Source organism: Saccopteryx bilineata, chromosome 2, assembly GCF_036850765.1.
Source record: "Saccopteryx bilineata isolate mSacBil1 chromosome 2, mSacBil1_pri_phased_curated, whole genome shotgun sequence".
NCBI classification, from domain to species: domain Eukaryota; kingdom Metazoa; phylum Chordata; class Mammalia; order Chiroptera; family Emballonuridae; genus Saccopteryx; species Saccopteryx bilineata.
Window position 1 is genome coordinate 16,932,109 of NC_089491.1, and position 20,896 is coordinate 16,953,004.

A 20,896-nucleotide genomic window follows, 5' to 3' on the forward strand; every position below is an offset into this window, starting at 1 on the left:
CCACCACTAGTCATGCACCACTTACTTTTAATTATTGTAAGAACACTTAACATGAGATCTATACTCTCAATAAATTTTTACATGCATAACAAGCCATGATATTATACAAAGATCAGTATAAATTTTACATTTTGTATAACTGAAATTTCATTCCCTCTTAACAACCCTCCATCTCTCTACCCCCAGCACACACACACACTCCTAACCCCTGCAAACTACCATTCTATTCTGATTCTATTAATGTGATTATTTTAAATACTTCATGCAAATGAATCACACAGTATTTGTCCTGGGAATGGCTAATTTTATGTAGTATAATGTCCTCTCGATTCATCTATGTCACATATGACAGGATTTCTTCCATTTTTGAGGCTGAATAATCTTCTATTGTATGAGAATACCATATAGTCTTCATCCATTACTTTGTTGGTGGACTCTAGGTTACAGTCATATCTTGGTTATTGATAATAATGCTGTAATTAATATGGGAGTGCTAATATTTTCTGAAGACCCTGAAATCCGTTCTTGTGGATATATGCCCAGAAATGGGATTGCTGGGTAGCTCATGATAAATTTTGGGGGAATTTCCATAATGTTTTATTTTATGGCTGCACCATCTCAAAGCCCCATAAATACACTACAAGGGTTCTGATTCTCCAATATTCATCCTAGCATTCCCCCTCCCATTTTCAATAGCCATTTTTATAGGAATGAGGTAAAATCTTATTGTGGTTTTGATTTTTATTTGCCCGATAATTTGTAATGTTTATAACATTTTTATATACCTGTTGGTCATTTGCATATCTACTTTGTAAAAAAAAAGTCTATTTAAGTTCTTTGCCCATTTTTTAATCAGGTTATTTGCTGGTTTTGTTTTTTATTTATCTGTTGAATTGTAGGTATTTATTATAGAATTAGAATATTAATTCTTTATCAGGTACATGGTTTGCAAATTTTTATTCTATTTCTTAACTTGTCTTTTTATTCTGTTGTTTCTTTTGCTGTTGAACTTTTAAATTTGATGAAGTCCCAGTTATCCATTTTTAATATTATTGCTTGTGTTTTTGGTATTATATTTCTTACTTACTGTTTAAATATCACCAACATTCACTTCATGCTCCATCTCCTCCTAGAAGTATTTTCTGACCTTTCTCCATTCTTCTCTGGAATTCTATATAACCATTTATTCATATCATTGAGGTTATTATAACAATGACTTAAATCATTGGTTAGTTTTTAGAGCATAAACATTCTATCTCCCCAAGTAAGTCTTGAGGACAAAGCTCATGTCCCTCATTGACTTGTCTCCTTCATGGGTCAAATTGCATTTATCATCACATCTAAAAAATTTAGATCATGGAGTTTGGCATCCTTATCCACCAAGGTCATCAACCAAATGGTCCAGGTTCATTATTTCTAAATGATATTGAGTACCCAATCTTTTGGGGTAGTCTGGAAGACAAGATGGTGAAAAGGCCCACCAAATATGATGTATAAAGCCTAGTCAGTGACAGGAGTGGGATTGCTTGGACCAAAATTTTCCAAGTGAAAGACATACTTCCTTAATGGTGAAATATGAGACAGCATAACTGCCTAAAGAAGGCATTTCGGGTCCTGTCTGCTACTGGTGGAATCATATGCTATGGAATTCAGCTGAGTCTGTCTATTGAAAAGGCCATCTGGGAGAAGAAGCAGAGGGAAGAATAGGTAGAAAGGGCTACTACTGGATACAAATTAAAGAATAATAGAATTGGGGGTAGGGGGACTAGAGATATTTACATTGTTAGAAGAAAAATTAAATTACCACGTTGTCAAAATAAAAAGATGCCTTAGAAAACATCTAGTTGAGGCTTCCACAATAGATGATTATTTGAACCATTCAACAATGTGTCCCAGAAAAGCATTTGCAAACAATTTTCATTTCTACGTTTATACTAAAAAAATCTCATACAGTGAAAATATATAATCTTATATTTTGGGTTTCATTTGCACCAGCCTTTGTTTTCTTGGCTCCTTCCCAAGGTGCCACCTTGCCTCATGGTCCTAGCAGCCAGCCCCTACTAAACAAGAGAGAGACTATGACCTTCCCAACAGGACACAACCTTGGCTTCCATTCTCCAATCTGTTACTTCAGACCTGGGGCCAGAGTAAGGAAAGCCAATCAAAATGCCTGTTGTTTGTAAAAGCACTGTCTGCTTTTGTTAATGCTGGCAAGCTGGGGACAGTTAGGGGTGCTACTTAGAAATGGGCCTGGCAATGACTGTTCTTAGCAAACTCAGAGAGGGTACACTGTATGACAATGAGATTGACTAGCTCCTCTCACTGGCTTATGCTCAAGCCCAGAAGGAACCAAAGGGAGATAAAGTCTTGGCAACAGCCAGCTCCCTGATCCTACCTGCCTCATTCTTTGTTCCCTGTGCCAAGCCGAATGCCAGCTGGACATGCCCCAATTACTGTGGTCAGTCAAGTACAGAGAACTTTTAGGACAGAGCTTTGTTTTTTCTTTCCCCGCACTGCTGCGAAGTCAGCTGTGCAGCCTGTAGACATGTGACCTAGAGCCCTTCATGTGCCAGATGTGAACAGATGTGCACTTAGCACGAGTTCTTTATGCCAACCACCAGCTAGTGGAGCAGCTGATTAGAAGAGACAAGATAGAAGGGAAAGTAAACACGGCTGTGTAACTGGCTAACACAGCAATATAACCTTGCAAGCTAAGCAAAGGTTGGGGATGCAGGTAAAATAGGACCGGGCTTGAATAAGCAAGGTCAAGGAAAAACAAACAAAGACAATTTAAAGGAAGATTGGAGAAGACCGGTAGACCTTTATTTACTCAATCTTTTGGGTCTTAAGAAGATACTGGTGAGCCAGAACACTGCAAACTCAAATCTATGCATATGCACATGCATACACAAGGCATTTATTTAAATGCTGAGTGTATTGGAAAATCAGCAACTATACCATTAAGACTGAAATGCAAGCTTCTAGCAGAGTTTAGGGTGCTAAAGGAGCGGTCTCTGACTTTTGCATGGCCCAGGGTGCAATTAGAACTTTGGTTTTGGGTAGGTAGGCAAAAGAGTCATAAAAGGAGGTGTCACTCTAATATAATGTAGTTTGACTGACAGTTCAGAAGAAGCTCACTCTAAGATGTGCTGGAAAGATAGAGAATGTAGGCGGGAAGACCAACCAGAAACCTAAGACAATGGCTTAAGTCAAAGTGATGTAAGGCTCTGAACTGAGGCATGAGGTGGGACCAATGGGCAGTAGGACCAAAAGGGAAAACTCTACAGAAATTAGCATATGAAGGTTGTGGATTGTACTTGAAGGGGATGATTCAAGTAAGATGACAATATTCACAGTGTGAGTATCTGAAAATAGAGGGAGGAGTAAACCAGTCTTCAATAACTGCCTGCTAGCCTGACCAAGCGGTGGCGCAGTGGATAGAGCGTCGACTGGAATGTGGAGGACCCAGGTTTGAGACCCCAAGGTCGCCAGCTTGAGTGCAGGCTCACCTAGTTTGAGCAAAAGCTCACCAGCTTGGACCCAAGGTCTCTGGCTTGAGCAAGGGGTTACTCAGTCTGCTGAAGGCCACTGGGTCAAGGCACATATGAGAAAGCAATCAATGAACAACTAAGGCAGGGGTCAGCAACCTATGGCTCGCGAGCCAGATGTGGTTCTTTCGATGGCTGCATCTGGCTCACAGACAAATCTTTAATAAAAAAATAATAACTTTAAAAATATAAAATGTTCTCATGTATTACAATCCATTCATTTCCTACCGCTCATGTTCATCGTTGTGGGTGGCTGGAGCCAATCACAGCTGTCCTCCGGGACACCAAATTTTTATTGGATAATGAATAACATACACGGATCGTTGTATGGCTCTCACGAAATTACATTTTAAAATATGTGGCGTTCAGCCTGACCAGGCGGTGGCACAGTGGATAGAGTGTCAGACTGGGATGCAGAGGACCCAGGTTCGAGACCCCGAGGTTGCCAGCTTGAGCGCGGGCTCATCTGGTTTGAGCAAAAGCCTACCAGCTTGAGCCCAAGGTAGCTGGGTCCAACAAGGGTTTACTCAGTCTGCTGAAGGCCCACGGTCAAGGCACATATGAGAAAGCAATCAATGAACAACTAAGGTGTTGCAACACACAATGAAAAACTAATGATTGATGCTTCTCTCTCTCCGTTCCTGTCTATCCCTCTCTCTTACTCACTCTCTGTCTCTGTAAAAAATACATAAATAAATAAATAAATAAATAAATAAATAAAATATGTGGTGTTCATGGCTCTCTCAGCCAAAAAGGTTCCCGACCCCTGAACTAAGGTGTCACAACAAAAAACTAATGATTGATGCTTCTCATCTCTCTCCATTCCTGTCTGTCTGTCTCTATCTATTCCTCTCTCTGACTCTCTGTCTCTATAAAGAAAACAAACAAAAAAACTTCCTGCTCAAGTGGTTGGTGCTATGTTGTTTAACCCTCACAATAACCTTATAAACTAGTTAATATGACCCTTTGCCCTCCTGCTTTGTATTTGTATCTTAGCAGTAGTGGCCACCCATGTGCAAACTCTCCTGTGTTCTCAGCACTACACGATTCTGGGACACAGGGCTTTCAGTGCCAAAGTGGGAGAATTCCTGAGCAAGTGAGGACAAGCTACTACTCCAGCACTTGTGCTCTGTGTTTTAATCGCTTGGTCAAATTCACACACTCTCTCTCCATGATCCACACACTTCTCCCCACACCACACTGATGCTCAAGGGAAAAACCATCCTATTACCCAGAAGAACAATGCAGAAGAAAGAGCACATTTGATTCTGATCAGGGAGGTGATGGTGGCAAATAACATGTTCTATTTTTGGAAAATTGACATTCAACTTTTCTAAGACAGAGGCTTTCATTATTAACTGTTTGAGTCTTTTTCTCTGGTACCCTCAATATTCATCAGGAACTCCTTCCTCATTTTGTTTAAAGGCTTGATGTAGAGTGGCTATTTATTTGTTTATTTACTTTTGACTAGATAATTGTTATATTGTAAGCTTGAGATTCAGACCCTCCATAGAAGTGTGATATGTATCTAATGAATACATATCTGCCTGGTTAATGTCAGATCTGCCCATATCAGGTTGTCTTCTGACTTTTCTCCAGAAAGCCATGAGAGGTCTAGCGTTAGTCTAGGTCAGGCTGCAGCTTCTGGGTGGCTATAAAGTGAGGCTGAGACGAGGTACTGTGAAGGGGATCCAGGGAGGGATTGATGCCTCTCATCACTTCCCTTGCCTGGAATCCCTGCTCATTTTCTTACCAGGTCAGAGAAAATGAGACTGGGGGTATCAGAACCATTGGGAGTTTGTAAGAAATTCAAACTCATGATCACTTCCCACATGTACTGAATCAGAATTCGTAGGTCCCCAAAATGTGTAATTTTAAATTTTCTAGGTGATTCTCATCTTCATAAAAGATTGTAAGATCTACAGGCCAAGAGACCAAATCAAGAATATCCCGTAGGCACTTGTACAAGGCGCCTGCTGCAACTACTCAACTCAAATGTTGTAATAACAAAGCACCCCTAAATAATACATAAAAAGATGAATGTGTGCATAGCAATAAAGCTTAATTAATGAACATAGAAATGTGAATTTCTTACAATTTCCACTTGCCTCAAAATACTAGTCTTCTTTTGATTTATGTCAAAATGTTTAAATACCAAACCATTGCTAGCAATTTAATGGCATAAAAATGAGCAGGCAGAATTGGCCTGAGCTAAAGTGTAAGGAATCCTACATTTGATCATCCAGATTGGGTACAGGAAGATGAGGACGGAGACAGACAATGGGAAACTTCCATTAGTCAATATCAAAATGTCCCCAAAATACCAATGAGCTGCTAGAGTCCTGTTGCTAAAGAAAATACGAATTTCATAGCCATCGCGTCCCAGAGTTATTTCTTTCAGGTAGCAGAGCATTGGAAACACTATAAATATCCATTAATATGGGTTGGTTACATTAAATATGGTATAGCCATGCCTAGTCATTAAAAATGATTGAGGGAGGAACATTTAAAGACCAAAATGGATATTGAATTTTATTAAAGAATGTTACAATTTTTACCAATTGTAATTATATATAAGTATAATTATATATATATACAATTACAATTATATATAATTATAATATATTATATATATAATTAGATTCTTGTGTTTTAGAAACATAGAAATATTTCTTGAGTAAATTATGTAATGTAAGGAATAGACTTTGCTTCAAAATAAGGTGGAGAGTGGGTGATACACGTGAAAAAAAAACAAAAAACTGCCCATGACTTGATTGTGGAAAGTATTTGATAGACATGTGGGCTTAGAATTTTATTTTCCATATTTTTTTTCATTTAAAATTGTTTATAAGAAAAACAATTTTATCCCTCCAAAATGATGACTGAGGCAGATGTTGATGTGAAACAATGTGCATGCTGGGCTGCTTACTAACATAAAAGCAGGCTACATTGTAAGATGTAGAAGATGGCTCATTTCTACATCTCCCAAATGGTTCTTCATCATGTAGATTCTTTATATATATATTCTTTATTTTTATTGATTTTAATTTATTGTGTTTACATAGATTCTAGTGTTGCCCTGAATGTATCCCCCTCCCCCGTATTCCCCTTAACATCTCCCTTGCCCTCCTCCCCATAACACCCTCCCCCCTTCCCTTCAGCTTTATCCCATACTATGATCCCCTTTCCCTCTGTCCTCTTTTCCTCTGGTCCCTTTGATCCCTCCTCCGTCTCTATTCCGTTCCTCAGTTCACATTGTTCATTGGATTCCTCAAATGAGTGAGGTCATATGATATTTTTCTTTCTCTGCCTGGCTTATTTCACTTAACATAATAGTTTCCAGGTCCAACCATGTAGATTCTTGACATTCCAGTCTATATCTCACAACCCGCCACCTGTCTTTCTAAATTACAGTTTAGATCTTTACTCACCTGTTTAGAAAACACTAGATGGCATTTTTTAAAAACATAGAGTAAAATTCAAATTCCATAGTAGAGGATTCAAATTCCTTTAAAATATGCCCATAATGTACTTTTGCAGGTATTTCTCATTCCTCTTCTCTTTTTTTTTTTTTGTGACAGAAACAGAAAGAGAGACACACACAGAGAGAGGGACAGACAGGGACAGACAGACAGGAAGGGAGAGAGATGAGAAACATCAATTCTTTATTGCAGCACCTTAGTTATTCATTAATTGCTTTCTTATATGTGCCTTGACCGGTGGGCTACAGCAGACTGAGAGACCCCTTGCTCAAGCCAGTGACCTTGGGTTCAAGCTGGTGAGCTGTGCTCAAACCAGATGAGCCTGTGCTCAAGCCAGCAACCTTGGGGTTTCGAACTTGGGTCCTCTGAGTCCCAATTCGACTCTCTATTCACAGTGCCACTGCCTAGTCAGGCTTCTTCTTCTTTTTTTTTTTTTCTTAAGTGAGAAGCAAGGAGGCATAGAGACAGACTCCCGCATGCACCTCAGCTGGGATCCACCCAGTAATCCCCCTATGGGGTGATGCTCTGCCCATTTGGGGCCACTGATCCATTGCTTGGCAACTGAGCTATTTTAGCACCTGAATCAAAGCCATGAAGCCATCCTTGCTGCTCAGGGCCAACTCACTCTAATTGAGCCATGGCTGTGGGAGGAGAAGAGAGAGATGGAAAGAGAGAAGGGGGAAGGGCAGGGAAGCAGCTGGTCACTTCTCCTGTGTGCCTTGACCGGGAATCAAACCCAGGACATCCACACACGAGGCTGACACTCTACCACTTAGCCAACTGGTCAGGGCCACACTCCTCTTTTTCTATACATACTATACAGTAATATCATTATGTGCTCAGAATTTAAAGTCATGAAGCCATACAATAACCAAGTTCTGGCACTGAAACTGGCCTTATGGCTTTGAGCACATGCCTCTCTGAGGTTTAATAAACTCATAAATGAGATCCTAACAGTGCTTATCTCATATGGCTGTGGTGGGACACCAAGTGACATAATATATGAAAATTGTTTAGCGTGAAGGCTGACCCTGAGATTAATTCAAAGAATGCTAGCTATTATTGTTAATAACCACAATGATATAGCCAGTTATTTCTTCATTAATTCAATAAATATTTATTGACCTATCATTAAATACCAGGCACCATCCTAGACTGATACTGTAATAGTCACCATTCCAAAAATATATCTTGTACTTTTATAGTGTCATGTCTTTGCTGAACCATTTTATTTTATTTTATTTTATTTTATTTTATTTTATTTTATTTTATTTTATTATTTTATTTGTATTTTTCTGAAGTTGGAAACTGGGAGGCAGTCAGACAGACTTCCGCATGCGCCCAACCGGAATCCACCCAGCACACCCACCAGGGGGTGATGCTCTGCCCATCTGGGGCATAGCTCTGCCGCAATCAGAGCCATTCTAGCGCCTGAGGCAAAGGCCATAGAGCCATCCTGAGCTCCGGCCAACTTTGCTCCAATGGAGCCTTGGCTGTGGGAGAGGAAGAGAGAGACAGAGAGGAAGGAGAGGGGGAGGGGTGCGCTTCTCCTGTGTGCCCTGACTGGGAATCAAACCCGGGACTCCTGCACTCCAGGCCGACGCTCTACCACTGTGCCAACCGGCCAGGGCCTTTGCTGAACCATTTTAATTTTATGATTTATACTTCCCACTTCTCTGATACATTCATACTTATTTGTTCTCATGACTCAATTGATGCTTTTCTCCCAAGTCTACTGTTACCCTAAGAATTATTCATATCTTCTTTCTCCACATCATCTTAACACTCTGTTCAATCCATGACTTTAATAGTTATAAGCTGGCTTCTTGACTTTTGTCTATATATTAGCCTTTTCCCATAGACTGTAAGATCTTTTAAGGCAGAATTCATTTTTAATTTAGCTTTATATCTTCAGAACCTAGAATAGGGCCCAGTTAGCTGTCCCTTAGGGATCCCTTGTAAAGGGATATACCTCTCCTTTAATCATGGGAAATGAGGTCACCAGTGAATGGCTGTCATGATTATTGAATATTAAAGCAAAGGGATCTGGGAAATTATAAAAATTAACCTCTTCCCTTTTTGGATGGCCACAATGAACATAAATGAAGTACATAAAGGTTCATGACTTTCAGCTCACTCACTCATTCATTCATTCATTCATTTCATAAATATGTACATTGCATCACTCTGTGCTTAACTCTACCAAAACCTCGAATCAGCAGAGGGCTCTCTACATGGCACCATGTGCTCTCTGAGCCTGGTTAGAGAGCTTTTTTGTGGGGTCCACGTGACTGTGAAGGGGGCGCATGGCTGTCAGAATGGGGAACAACACCTCCATAGAACGGAGAGGTGGGCGAGGGAAAACGGTGTCCAAGAAACCACACTTGGCCGAAGTCACCTTTTGTTCTGGGGTCAAACGTGTGAATTACTTTCAGCCAGGCTTGTGAATTCCTATCCTCTCTCCCCAGTTCTTTCTTATTAGCAGTGGTCCAGGGAAATAATCTGAACATCTGCTTTTCTGCTTCCTCGTGTTTAGAGTGGATTAGACCAGCCAATGATTCAAAATTTGGTTAGGTCACAAGAACAAATGGAGATCTAATTAAAGCTGTGGATCCCCACACCCCTTCTTGGAGGGAAAATTGCACACATACAATACACTTACACACACACACACAACTACAAATACACAATTTTGCAGCATTCATGGCATCACTGCTTTCTAGGGAACATGTTTCCCGGATTAAGAAATTCTATAGATTCAGGGGCCTCCAAGACACATTGAATTGCATAATTATACCTTGTCAGTTTTGTTCCAAACGTCCTTTCCTGCTGGATCTTTCAAACATAGGGTGTGATGGAGAACTCCTGCTCTAGCCTGCCTCTCTGTCTCCCTTGGTATAAATGCCCAAGAGAAAGCATTTGGCAAGCAGATGTGCATCTAGCCATCGTGGTCTGAGGGTGGTGGAGGAAGGAGAAGGAGACGGGGATTCCAGGCATAGCACAATATACGTCTCCTGCCTGCCTTGCTGGCTTTCACTTATTGAATTAGGACAAATTGGAACTTTCATAAACTGTGATATAAATCATTATCTCAAGTTAGCAGATGCAGTCGCACCAGGGTAGAGCACTGTTAATAACTCTGCTGGATTAGGACTGATTGGAACAATTTGAAACTTGTTTCTCTCAGCTTGATCAGCCTCATTGTAACCACGGCAATTATCCCATTTCATTTTCAATGGCTCAGCACAGACATGTTGCCGCTTCATATCCATCCTTCTTAATGAAGCCTGCTTAGACTTTTGTTCATTTGTCAAAGAGCATTCCTATGCAAACAATAAATGACTCCACCCCTTGGAGTATAAGGTAGATTCTTACAAGGCTGAAATCTCCAAAGGGGTCCACAAACACAATGCATGTGTTGGTGAATTTCATAAATTTATTTATTCATTTCATCCTTTCACATTAGAGCAGCTGCCACGTGCCAAAAATTGATGTGTTAGGCTGGGAAACATCTAGAATTAGAATAAAATATATTGTGTAACACCTGTGTCAGTGCTATTTCTTCTGATGGGTACACATTTTTGAGGGCAGGGAACAACTTTTACAATGGATGTGATGTATTCATATTAAATGACTATAATGTATCAGTTCTCTACAATGGTCCAGGAACTACTGTAACCAGTTTGTATCTAGGAAGCTCAAGGGAAGGGATGCCACAGAGTTGCAAAAGGGGTTTATAAGAGGGAGCTCCATCTTTGTGCTGAACTGACCAGGAAAGACTTTGTAGAGGCAGAGGCATAAAGCAGGTCTTAATTGACAGAGTAGAGTGAATTTGATAGGTGAAGAATGAGAAAGTGTACTTCATACAGAGAGAAGGGCAGGATCCAAAGACACCTTTCGTTACTTTGCGGAAATCCAGATGAAATATTAGGTGACATGGATAGGGTGGAGAATGGACAGATAAGGATTCCTTTTAAAACCTTGAAAGCTTGGACTAGTTTCCAATGAAATATCAATACAAATTAAACATGTACTCAGCATATTTGTGATTTTCAAGGTACATGAGGTCCTAGACCTGCACCTTTTAATTGTGTTTATATTGGTTTATGTAATTAAGTTACAGGTTACATTATATTCTGACACCTCTATATACTACAGCATGCTTACCATTAAAGGCCTAATTCACATCTGTCACCATACAGTTTACCCCCTTTACACTTTTTCCACTCCCTTTCCCTCTGGTAGCTGCCAATCTATTATCTGCACTTATAAATTTATTTCTGTTGTTTATTTGTTTTTAATATTCCTCACGTGAGTGAGATCAGATGGTATTTGTCTTCCTCTGTCTGACTTATGTCACTTAGCACAATACCCTCGAAGTCCATCCATGTTATCACAAATGACAAGATTTCACCTTTTCACAGCTGAGTAGTATTCCAATGCACATAGAAACCACATCCGCTTTATTTCGTCAGGCATTGATGGGCACTTTAGTTGTTGCTAGGCCTCTACTTTTATTTTAGTGCTCAATTTAACATAATGATTCTTCTCAGTGCTTTAGTGAATACAAAGACAAATAAACCTCAATAATTTGGCAGGCTTCCTATTTAAGAAGATGAAACAGGTTTCAGGTTGGAAATTTACATCAAAATGCAAACAAAGAGGTTAGAAAGACATTGGTGGATTTAACAAAGCATTTTTTCTTTCTGTTTTTTACAGCTGGTCAATTCTGACAGGAAGATATTTCCATAGAGACAGTGAGAAGGCCATCCTGTTTTATCTTGCATTCCAAATCAAGTACTCCTGGTTTTGATTTAATACTACAGTGTTCTTTAAAACACTTTTTATAGCCTGTGATATCTTTTTTGCAGGGATAGTTTATTGTCAGAAATATATAGTATATAGATATATTTCATACACTCACCTTCTGAAATAAGAAATAAAATTTCCCTAAAAATGCTAAGGGCTTCATAGTCCTTTGCTGGATCTCATTCCTTGCTTTCGTTCTTAATCCCACCCTGAGGTAAGCACTGTTCTCAATTTGGTATCTAGTATTCTTTTCCTATGCTTACAAAATCCACATGAGCTAATGTAGTGTACTAACACTCCACTTCCTTTGTCCACTCATGGAAGCCTTTGAGATGCGGTGATGTGGATAGCTGTCTTGAGCTCATTCACCGTTACGGCTACATGGTATTCCATGTGGTTAAAGTAGGCTGTGCATGCAAACTTTTGTATATTTGCCTCTGCAACGAGAGACTAATCTCCACAGTATCTTAAGGTTGGCTGCCTCCATCTTTGTATTCTCAGTCCCTGCACAGTGCCTGATGCAGAGTAAAGGTGAGGTGACTACATGCTGAATGACGGACATGTCCATGAGTGAGCAAGAAATTCATTCCATGAGGGCATTGTGAGAAGTTAAGATAGCATTCAAGCTGCAATATTTACTTTATTTATTTTCCTTTCAGGATTGGATTTATGATTTTAAGAAAACCACGAATGGCATAAATTAAAGACAAATACGGGGATATAATAGGTTGGCAGTAACCTATGTAAAAAAATAAGTGAAAAAATTGAGCTGCATAGAATTTAGGGGTCTTAGGTGATAAAAGATTAGCAACAACATAAACAAGAGGACTGTGATTTCCCTACTAGTTTGCTTTGGTGACAGTGGATGGTTCTGCTCCATACTTACTGACAATACAGAAAAGGGAACAGGCTCCCTTTGATTTTTGTCAACAGTGAGAAGAGTTGAAACATCACAGTATAATGGCAAATTTGAATAAGATGGAGTCTTCAAAACTTATCGTTTAATTTTCTAATACTTCAACCTCTACAACTGACTATCACTCCACCCCCACCCCTATTCCCATATTGCCTTTGTCAGGATTTGGCCAGTGACAGGGAGCTTAATACCTTCTTGGGCAACCTCTCTAGCTCTCTGACTTTTATGAATCTATTTTTGGTAATGGATTAGATAATAGCAACAACAGAGATCATCACTTTTAGAATACATGCTATGGGCCTGGCACGCTCTAAGCTAAGTGCTTTCTATGAATTTGTATATTTAATCCATATAGTATCTCTACGAACCACAATAGACACAATGTAGTTTCATTAAATATTGAATGAAGGAATACCATCTTACCCCTCCTTTCCAAGGAAGAAAATATAAGTATAGGAAAACCAACTTTTGCACAGTTAGTAAGAGGCAGTGTTGTTATCCAAATCTCATCTTGACTCAACAGTCAGAGAGACTGACAGCCATAATGTGCAAGGCTCCCAAAGAGAAATGCCTGCCAATAACTGTCTACTGGAGATTTTACTTCTAGACATCAGCCCAACCTTAAATATTCTTTCTCATGTCAACATCTGACACATTTGAAGATAGTTAACTTTGACCTCACAGTATATCTTCTAATTATCCCAACATTCTTTGTTCCAAAATTTTTTCCTTAGACATAGTTTTCTCTTCATCCGCATTATCTTTGTGTGGGATTTAGAAATGAGTTAGGTCAGACTGAATTCAGTCGAGGTTAATTAGGAGCTGAAACCCTCCAACAAAGTTGCTCTATTGGGCATCCAAACTCTTAGTCGTGTATTTTATCTGCTGCTGTTACATGGAGCGTTTCTGTAAAGACCCTTTCTGTTCTGAGTTACTTCTACACTGAAATAACTGCTGGTTGGCCCTGCCTGCTTAAGGTAGGAAGTCTACCTTTTTGAGAGCCATGCCACTAAAGCAGGTCACAGGAAATTGCGATAGGAGTTACCGAGTCCTGAAGGGCATAGAGAATGTGATTAGGGGTCATTATGGCCAAGGTTGCGGGCTAAGATCACATTCATGTATAGATTGCCATGGAAACAGAGCTGACGTGACCTGCCTCTTTGCCCCTACCTGGATCTCTCCCTGAGAAGCTGACTGAAGAGGAGGCTTTGGCTGGTGCTCAAAAGAGTAAGGATCCATTAAGTGACCTTCTATTTGACAGTTAGGGCCCCCAAATAAAGGCTACAATACAATGAACAGAGGAGGAATGATTGATACCAGTGAAAAAACACAAAATTATGGGATGAAGTGCTGATTACTCAGTAAAATAGAGAGCAATTCAAAGAATGTCAATGTCTAGTTTATTAAAATGGTGCTTTCTCACTGCCTAAATTCATCAGAATTACATCCAGAAAAAAAGGTATATGTGTTATGAAGCACTGAAGGAGAGATTGGATATGTAGCAGGAGAAAATGGAGAGTTGTACTTTGGTTCCATTTGTCTTTCATCCAGCAGAGTTTGAATGTCTTACAGAAGAATCCAAGGAACATGGGCCTTGGAGCGAGAGGATGTTACCTGTTACATCCTATTTCACTAATTACCAGTATTATGACCAAGTCTTTTCAACTCTAGGAAGCACCGTTTCTTTGTCTGTGAAATGGGAATACCTACAGAAGCAATTACTAAAATGGGCATAATGAAAAAAACTGAAGATGTTTTTTAAATAAAAATCCATTGAGAACTTTTAATGGGAAGTGGGTAACAAGGTTGTTTCCTATCATCCCGTCAAGTCCGTTATTAGCTGTGAGACCTTGGGCAAGTCACCTAACTTTTTCTAATCTGTTATTTCTTCTGTCGTGTAGACCATCTACCTGAAGGAGGTCGTAATGCTTAAATAAAAAAATTATATGTAAAGGGTATACTGCAGGCAGTATAAGGGACATAGTAGCCACTCAATAAATGAGAACAATTATTTTACAGTTGGGAGATTAAGTAACTCTCATGGTTAATAATAACATTGCCAGAACTTCTTTCTGGCTATGGGAGAAAACAAGCAAACGCAATGAGTAAATTACATACCATACTGGAAAGCACAAAGTGCCTTTCTAGAAGAAAATACAATGAGCACCCTGACAAGGAACTGGGAGTGTTAAATGGGCAGTGAGGGGTGATTAATTATAAATAGGGCGAGCAGGATGGGCCTCACTGAGAAAGCTATGTTTGAGCAACATCTTGAAGGTGGAACATATGCAAATCTCACAAAACACAATGTCAGAGGAAAGAAGGGTGCTAGGCTTTCCAAGTGGGGATGGCAATGGCTCCCGTGTGACCAGAACAGAATGAGCTAAACAGAGGAGGTGAAGAAAAAAGAACGGTGTCCAATGGTCAGAATGTATATGGCTTGATGGGACCCTTGTGAGGACAGTGGCTTTTCTTTTATTAATTTTAATGGGATAACATTGATAAATCAGGGTACATATGTTCAGAGAAAACATTTCCAGGTTATTTTGACATTTGATTATGTGGCATTCCCATCACCAAAAGTCAAATTGTCTTCTGTCACCTTCTATCTGGTTTTCTTTGTGTGCCACTCCCCCCACCCTGCCCCGACAGTGACTTTTACTGAGAAATGGAGAACTATCCTAGGGCTTTAAACATAACAGTGACATGATCACACTTATGTTTAAAAAGGATGTAAGTTGCAAGTGTCAAAGCAAAATGCATCCATCCTGAAGCATGCACACACTCAAGGAACAGAGGGCACCTGATCGCTTCTTTGGAAAACTTCTGTGTTATTTCTTACAACTGCATGTGAATCTATAATTATCTCAAAGTGAAAATAAAATAAAATTAATAGGAAAAGCAGGTAAAGAAACTGTTAGCCCTAGCCGCTTGGTTCAGCGGTAGAGCGTCCGCCTGGCGTGCGGGGGACCGGGGTTCGATTCCAGCCAGGGCACACAGGAGAAGCGCCCATTTGCTTCTCCACTCTCCCCTCCTTCCTCTCTGTCTCTCTCTTCCCCTCCCGCAGCCAAGGCTCCATTGGAGCAGAGATGGCCTGGGCGCTGGGGATGGCTCCTTGGCCTCTGCCCCAGGCGCTAGAGTAGCTCTGGTCGCGGCAGAGCGACCCCCCCCCAGGGGCAGAGCATCGCCCCCTGGTGGGCAGAGCGTGGCCCCTGGTGGGCGTGCCGGGTGGGTCCCGGTCGGGCGCATGCGGGAGTCTGTCTGACTGTCTCTCCCCATTTCCAGCTTCAGAAAAATACAAAAAAAAAAAAAAAAGAAAAAAGAAAAAAAAGAAACTGTTGACACCCCAGGGATTCCTATTAGGGCAGAACCCCACAATTCAAATAAACTGTGGAATCACAACTTAACAGAAAATGGACAAGAAAGAGAAGAGAAAAGAAAGATCTAGAGCTGTGTCCTCTAAAACTGTAGCCACTAACCACATGCAGCTACTCAGCAGCTTAACTAGGGTGTGACTGAAATGTATGCTAAGAATAAAATACACACCACACTTTGAGGATTTAGTAGAGAAAAAAAAACTGTAATTTTTTTTTCATTAATGATTTTATATGGATTATGTGTTGAAATGGTAACATCTTGAATAGACGGGGTTAAACAAAACTTATTTTTAAATTCGGAAGAGACGAAAAACCTTCTGGTAAATGAAACCAGGCAAACAAAATGATAAATGATGATGAAGTAATTGAAAACGAGGAAGCCATGGGAACAGGATCAGGGGTGAACACAGATTCCTATTTCATGTATAATTAAAGTGAAACAACAGTGAACGTAGTGGTTTCAGACCAGAATATGTAAAAGTTGTAAACCTTACTAATAATAGCATATGAGAGAGGGAGAACAGGAGACAGAGAACAAAAGGGAGAAAATATGGAAATGCTACTTGTCTTGTAGCAGAGGGTCAACAGATCAGTCCAAATGATAATGGATAGCTTTTGGGTTGTTTGTCTGTTTTTAAGATATTAATGACTTAAAATGTCTTCTAACATTTTCTCCTTAAATCTAGAAATATTTTAGATGCTAATATCCTCTTGTGGTGAAATACTGTATTTTACATTCATCATTTATTTTTACATTTTCTTTAATATATGTTTTTCTGAATGTTAAATTTAAGCAAAACAAATTTCTCATTTTATTCAAGTAACCCACACACTAGCATCATATTTTTATCTGTCTTCCTACTAATTTATATATTTCTTTACCGTCCTTAGAAAAGAATACATATATCTATATAGTCCTAAGAAAAATGAATAGAGTGACAGCCATCAAATAGTAATGAGAGTTGTTACTGGGTGGTGAAACTTTAGGTAATTTCTCACTTTCCACTCTACACATTTTTGTATTACTTGCTTTTTTAATAATTATTTAATCACTTAGACCATTTTTCTGAAGCCATTGATTAATTTTTAAAGACTCTTTCTGGCTGCGACATTGAGAACTGACTCTAAGTGGACTAGAGTTGATACAGAGAAAGTATTTGGAGGCTATCACAGAGGAAACAGAAATGAAGGGTATACATGTACTATCATTTCATTAGCATCCTTAGCAGAATAGGAGCATGTGCCATTTAAAAATCCAGAGCATTAAAAAATAGTAAGTCTTAAGTGTTTTTAATGTAAGGTTAAAAAAAATAGTTGGGTTAGGAAATAAATTTGAGGAAACTGCTAAAAAATTAACAAAAGAATAGATATGGAAAACAGAAAAGAGAGTATCATTAGAGGATCAATCTAGGAAGCCCCAGATGTAACTAATAAAAATGGAAAGACAGACTATAAAAGAGGTACAAAAAGGAAATTTTATAAAACATTCAAGAAATGAAGGTGTTAGATCTGAGATCGAAGGATTATGCCAAATTCTCATCCAAAAGAATGAAAAAATGTCCACACCGAGACACACTGAATATATTTGGAGGATGCAGAGAAGAGTCCCTAGCATCTTCCATAAAGACAGCCAGCATTCTTCTGTCCAATCTTTTACCATCACCATATAGAATGAAATGGCTTTGGCAGCCCAGAATTAAAAGGCTACAGAAGAATTCCATCAAAATTCTAAGGAGAAATTATTTCCAGCAATACTAAATTCTAAAATACAGATAATCCATTATCATAGGTCAGGGTAGCATAAAGACATTTTTAGAGAAGCAAGATCTTAAAAATATACCCCACCTGCAGAAGATACTGGAATGTGTATCCTACAATTGTGCTTCTACAATACAGGAGTATAAACCAAGAAAGAAAAGATACAGGATCTTGAAGAGAAGATTCAATTCAGGAAAGAGAATAAGGCCATTGAAACATGATGATGAAAGAGACCCCTAGGTAATTCTATGAATTCCTGCTAGAGAATAAGTAAGCTCAGATCTGAGCAGGTCAGAGAATGAGAGAGGAAGTTGATTAGAAGTACATGCACATTATGGTGCTTGAGTGTAATAAGAGAAGTTCTATGGTTAGTTTTCTTGGGAACTTTCAGAATGAAATAATGCCTTAAAATTAAGCAAATGTTAAAAATAAAGCAATTATCAGTTCCAGAGGAAAAGAAGTTAGAAAAAAACAGGAAATGCAATCATAGGAAACTGTATGTCAGAGCTGTGAGCACTATCTGTAGAGTCAAATAATATAAAACATAAAATATTGTCAGACAGCTAGCTATGTGCAGTGATGAATATAGGAGAGGTACCTGTTTATTCAGGAGGGTAGGGAATAGGAGTATTTTTAGAGAGTTAAGTCCTCAATCTCTTTAATGAAATCAATAGATTTATAAGAAATTAAAAAAATAATAATAAAATGCCCTAACAACATATATTTTGAAATTAATGTAAACATCAAAAGAAAGTTTGAATAAATACATATGCATATATTCCTTTTATATGTGGGTTTATATGTACATGTATGTACACATGTGTGTGTGCTAAGGAAAGGGTGTGCTCTGGGCATTTTCAGGAGTAAACACTGGCAGGACACACAAATAGATACTGATTTTCCACAAATGCAGACGGAGCCAGGAACACAGCACCAGCAGGTGAATGACCGTCCTGGGTATAGAGTATAGGGTAATCCAGGGATTAAGAGAATGGGAAGTACCGCCAAAGAGTCCGTGCCTGGCAGCAGATGATATGGAGAAGAGATAGCAACACCCTTCTCGCTCTCCTCCCTTTGCTCTGTGCATTTCAACGTCCACATCTGTGCTTACCCTGTACTTTTATCTGTAAAACCCACACTCAACATCCCAAGGACAAGGTCCCTTCTGCAACACTGGTCTCAATAGCCAACTGTCCCATGAAGCATTTTTAAAATTGCTTGAGACCCCAAACTTTTCAGTCTGTAAACTTCTGTAACTCACGTCCAGGAACATCCCTGCTTCCACTCCGTGGGCGTTACCTCCCCGGGTAGAGTCTGTTCTTATCAACTTGATGTCATTCCCTTGCTTTATTTTTCTTTATAGCTGGTGTGATTACCCCAAAATAGATCCACAGCCAGAACAGTGGTGTTCATTTCAAAGTACCTACAGACTAAGTGGAACATTTAAATGCATATAAAATTTTTGGAAAACTATAAAAGCGCAGAATAAAAATTGGGCACTTTGGAAGAGGGTAGTGGGATGTGAAGACCATTAAGAACACTTCCGTTTAATCTACTTGGATACTTCTTACATATTTTCAAATGGGCAGATTTATTGTTGTACATTTAAGACAGGAAAAGGTGATTTTTTACCATGAAAAACAGAAAATCTGTCATTGATGAAAAGAAAGTACAGTTGAAGGAAATGAAGACTATCACACTCAATCAAGAAACCCGGAGCAAGTCTCTTGAGCAAGCTGCGGTGTCCGAAGCGGTTCCTGGAAAGTGAAGAGAGTGTACAATGGGGGAGAGGTTAAGGGGACACACCAATGGGAATACTTAGGGCAGATGATTACGGAGACAACAAAATAGAAATGGAGAAGCATTTAAAGGGAGTTTGGGATGAACTGGACCTCATGGCACACAAGAGCCACGCCATCTGGTGGTTGATGGAAAACCTCCTTTGGCAGATACAGCAGTGGGATGTGACTTCGGATCTGCTGAAGTGACTTTTCCCTGTTCTTTGCACAAGAAGACTTCTCAGGAAGTCCCGGATTGGTTAGATAGATTCTTGCTTTTGTTTGTGACTGTTTACAATGGATTCATGAAAACGTCCAAATTTTTTCTTTATGTCTCAGTTATCTACCCACGTCTACCCTAAAAAAATGACCCCCAAAAAAGAAGAAAATGAAAATAGCTTGCTTTGCTTTTTTTATCATTCATGCTGTGAAAATAAGGAAACAAGAACCATTTACCAGACAGATAAAGGTCTATTTCAAGGAAAATGAAACCGTTACGGGCGGGATCTGTCACAGCACATAGTTCTCTTAGTGTGAAATTGTTAGCGTGGGTAGCTAGTTAGTTAAGGAAAGGAGCCAGTGGAATTGGACATTGAGCATGATTTACCAGGGAGCTGAATTGGACATTAAGCCTACCGCCCTAGGAAGCCACAGCATTCACAGGCTCCCCAGGGGACAGCCGCATCCTCCACCAAGGGAACTTAATCTCCAAAGTGGGCAGGAAGAATCAGCTGTTGGTCATGAGCCAGGATTCCTGAGGGAGAAATAAAAACAGCAGAGAATATTCTTTGCTAGGTGCATGTGCTACAGAAGTCAAGATGGCCCAGGAGGAGGTAAGCACATGTCCATTAGAAAACAGATGACAAAGGAGCACTTGGGGCATGCACAGGAGCCAAAATGGTGACATACAGGGGCAGAGTGTAGACTGGAAAACCAAGGAAAAAGACCAGACTGGATGGAGCTGGGGGTGGGGGTACCAGCACAAGCCTGGGAAGGATTAGAAAAAGAATTGGTTAGTTTGAAAGAAAGCCTCTCTCTCTCTCCCAAGCCAAAGGTAATATAATCCAAACCTAACCAAAGCCCATCTTGGTAGCATGGTTCTTTCACGTGTTCTCTCCTGCAATAGCAACTGCACGGGTCCAAATGCGACTTTAAGTGCAGGCCCAAGAGCAGTCTTGATGGCAGATGTGCAGATGAGGAAATGAGACATAGAGAAGTTCTGCATCTC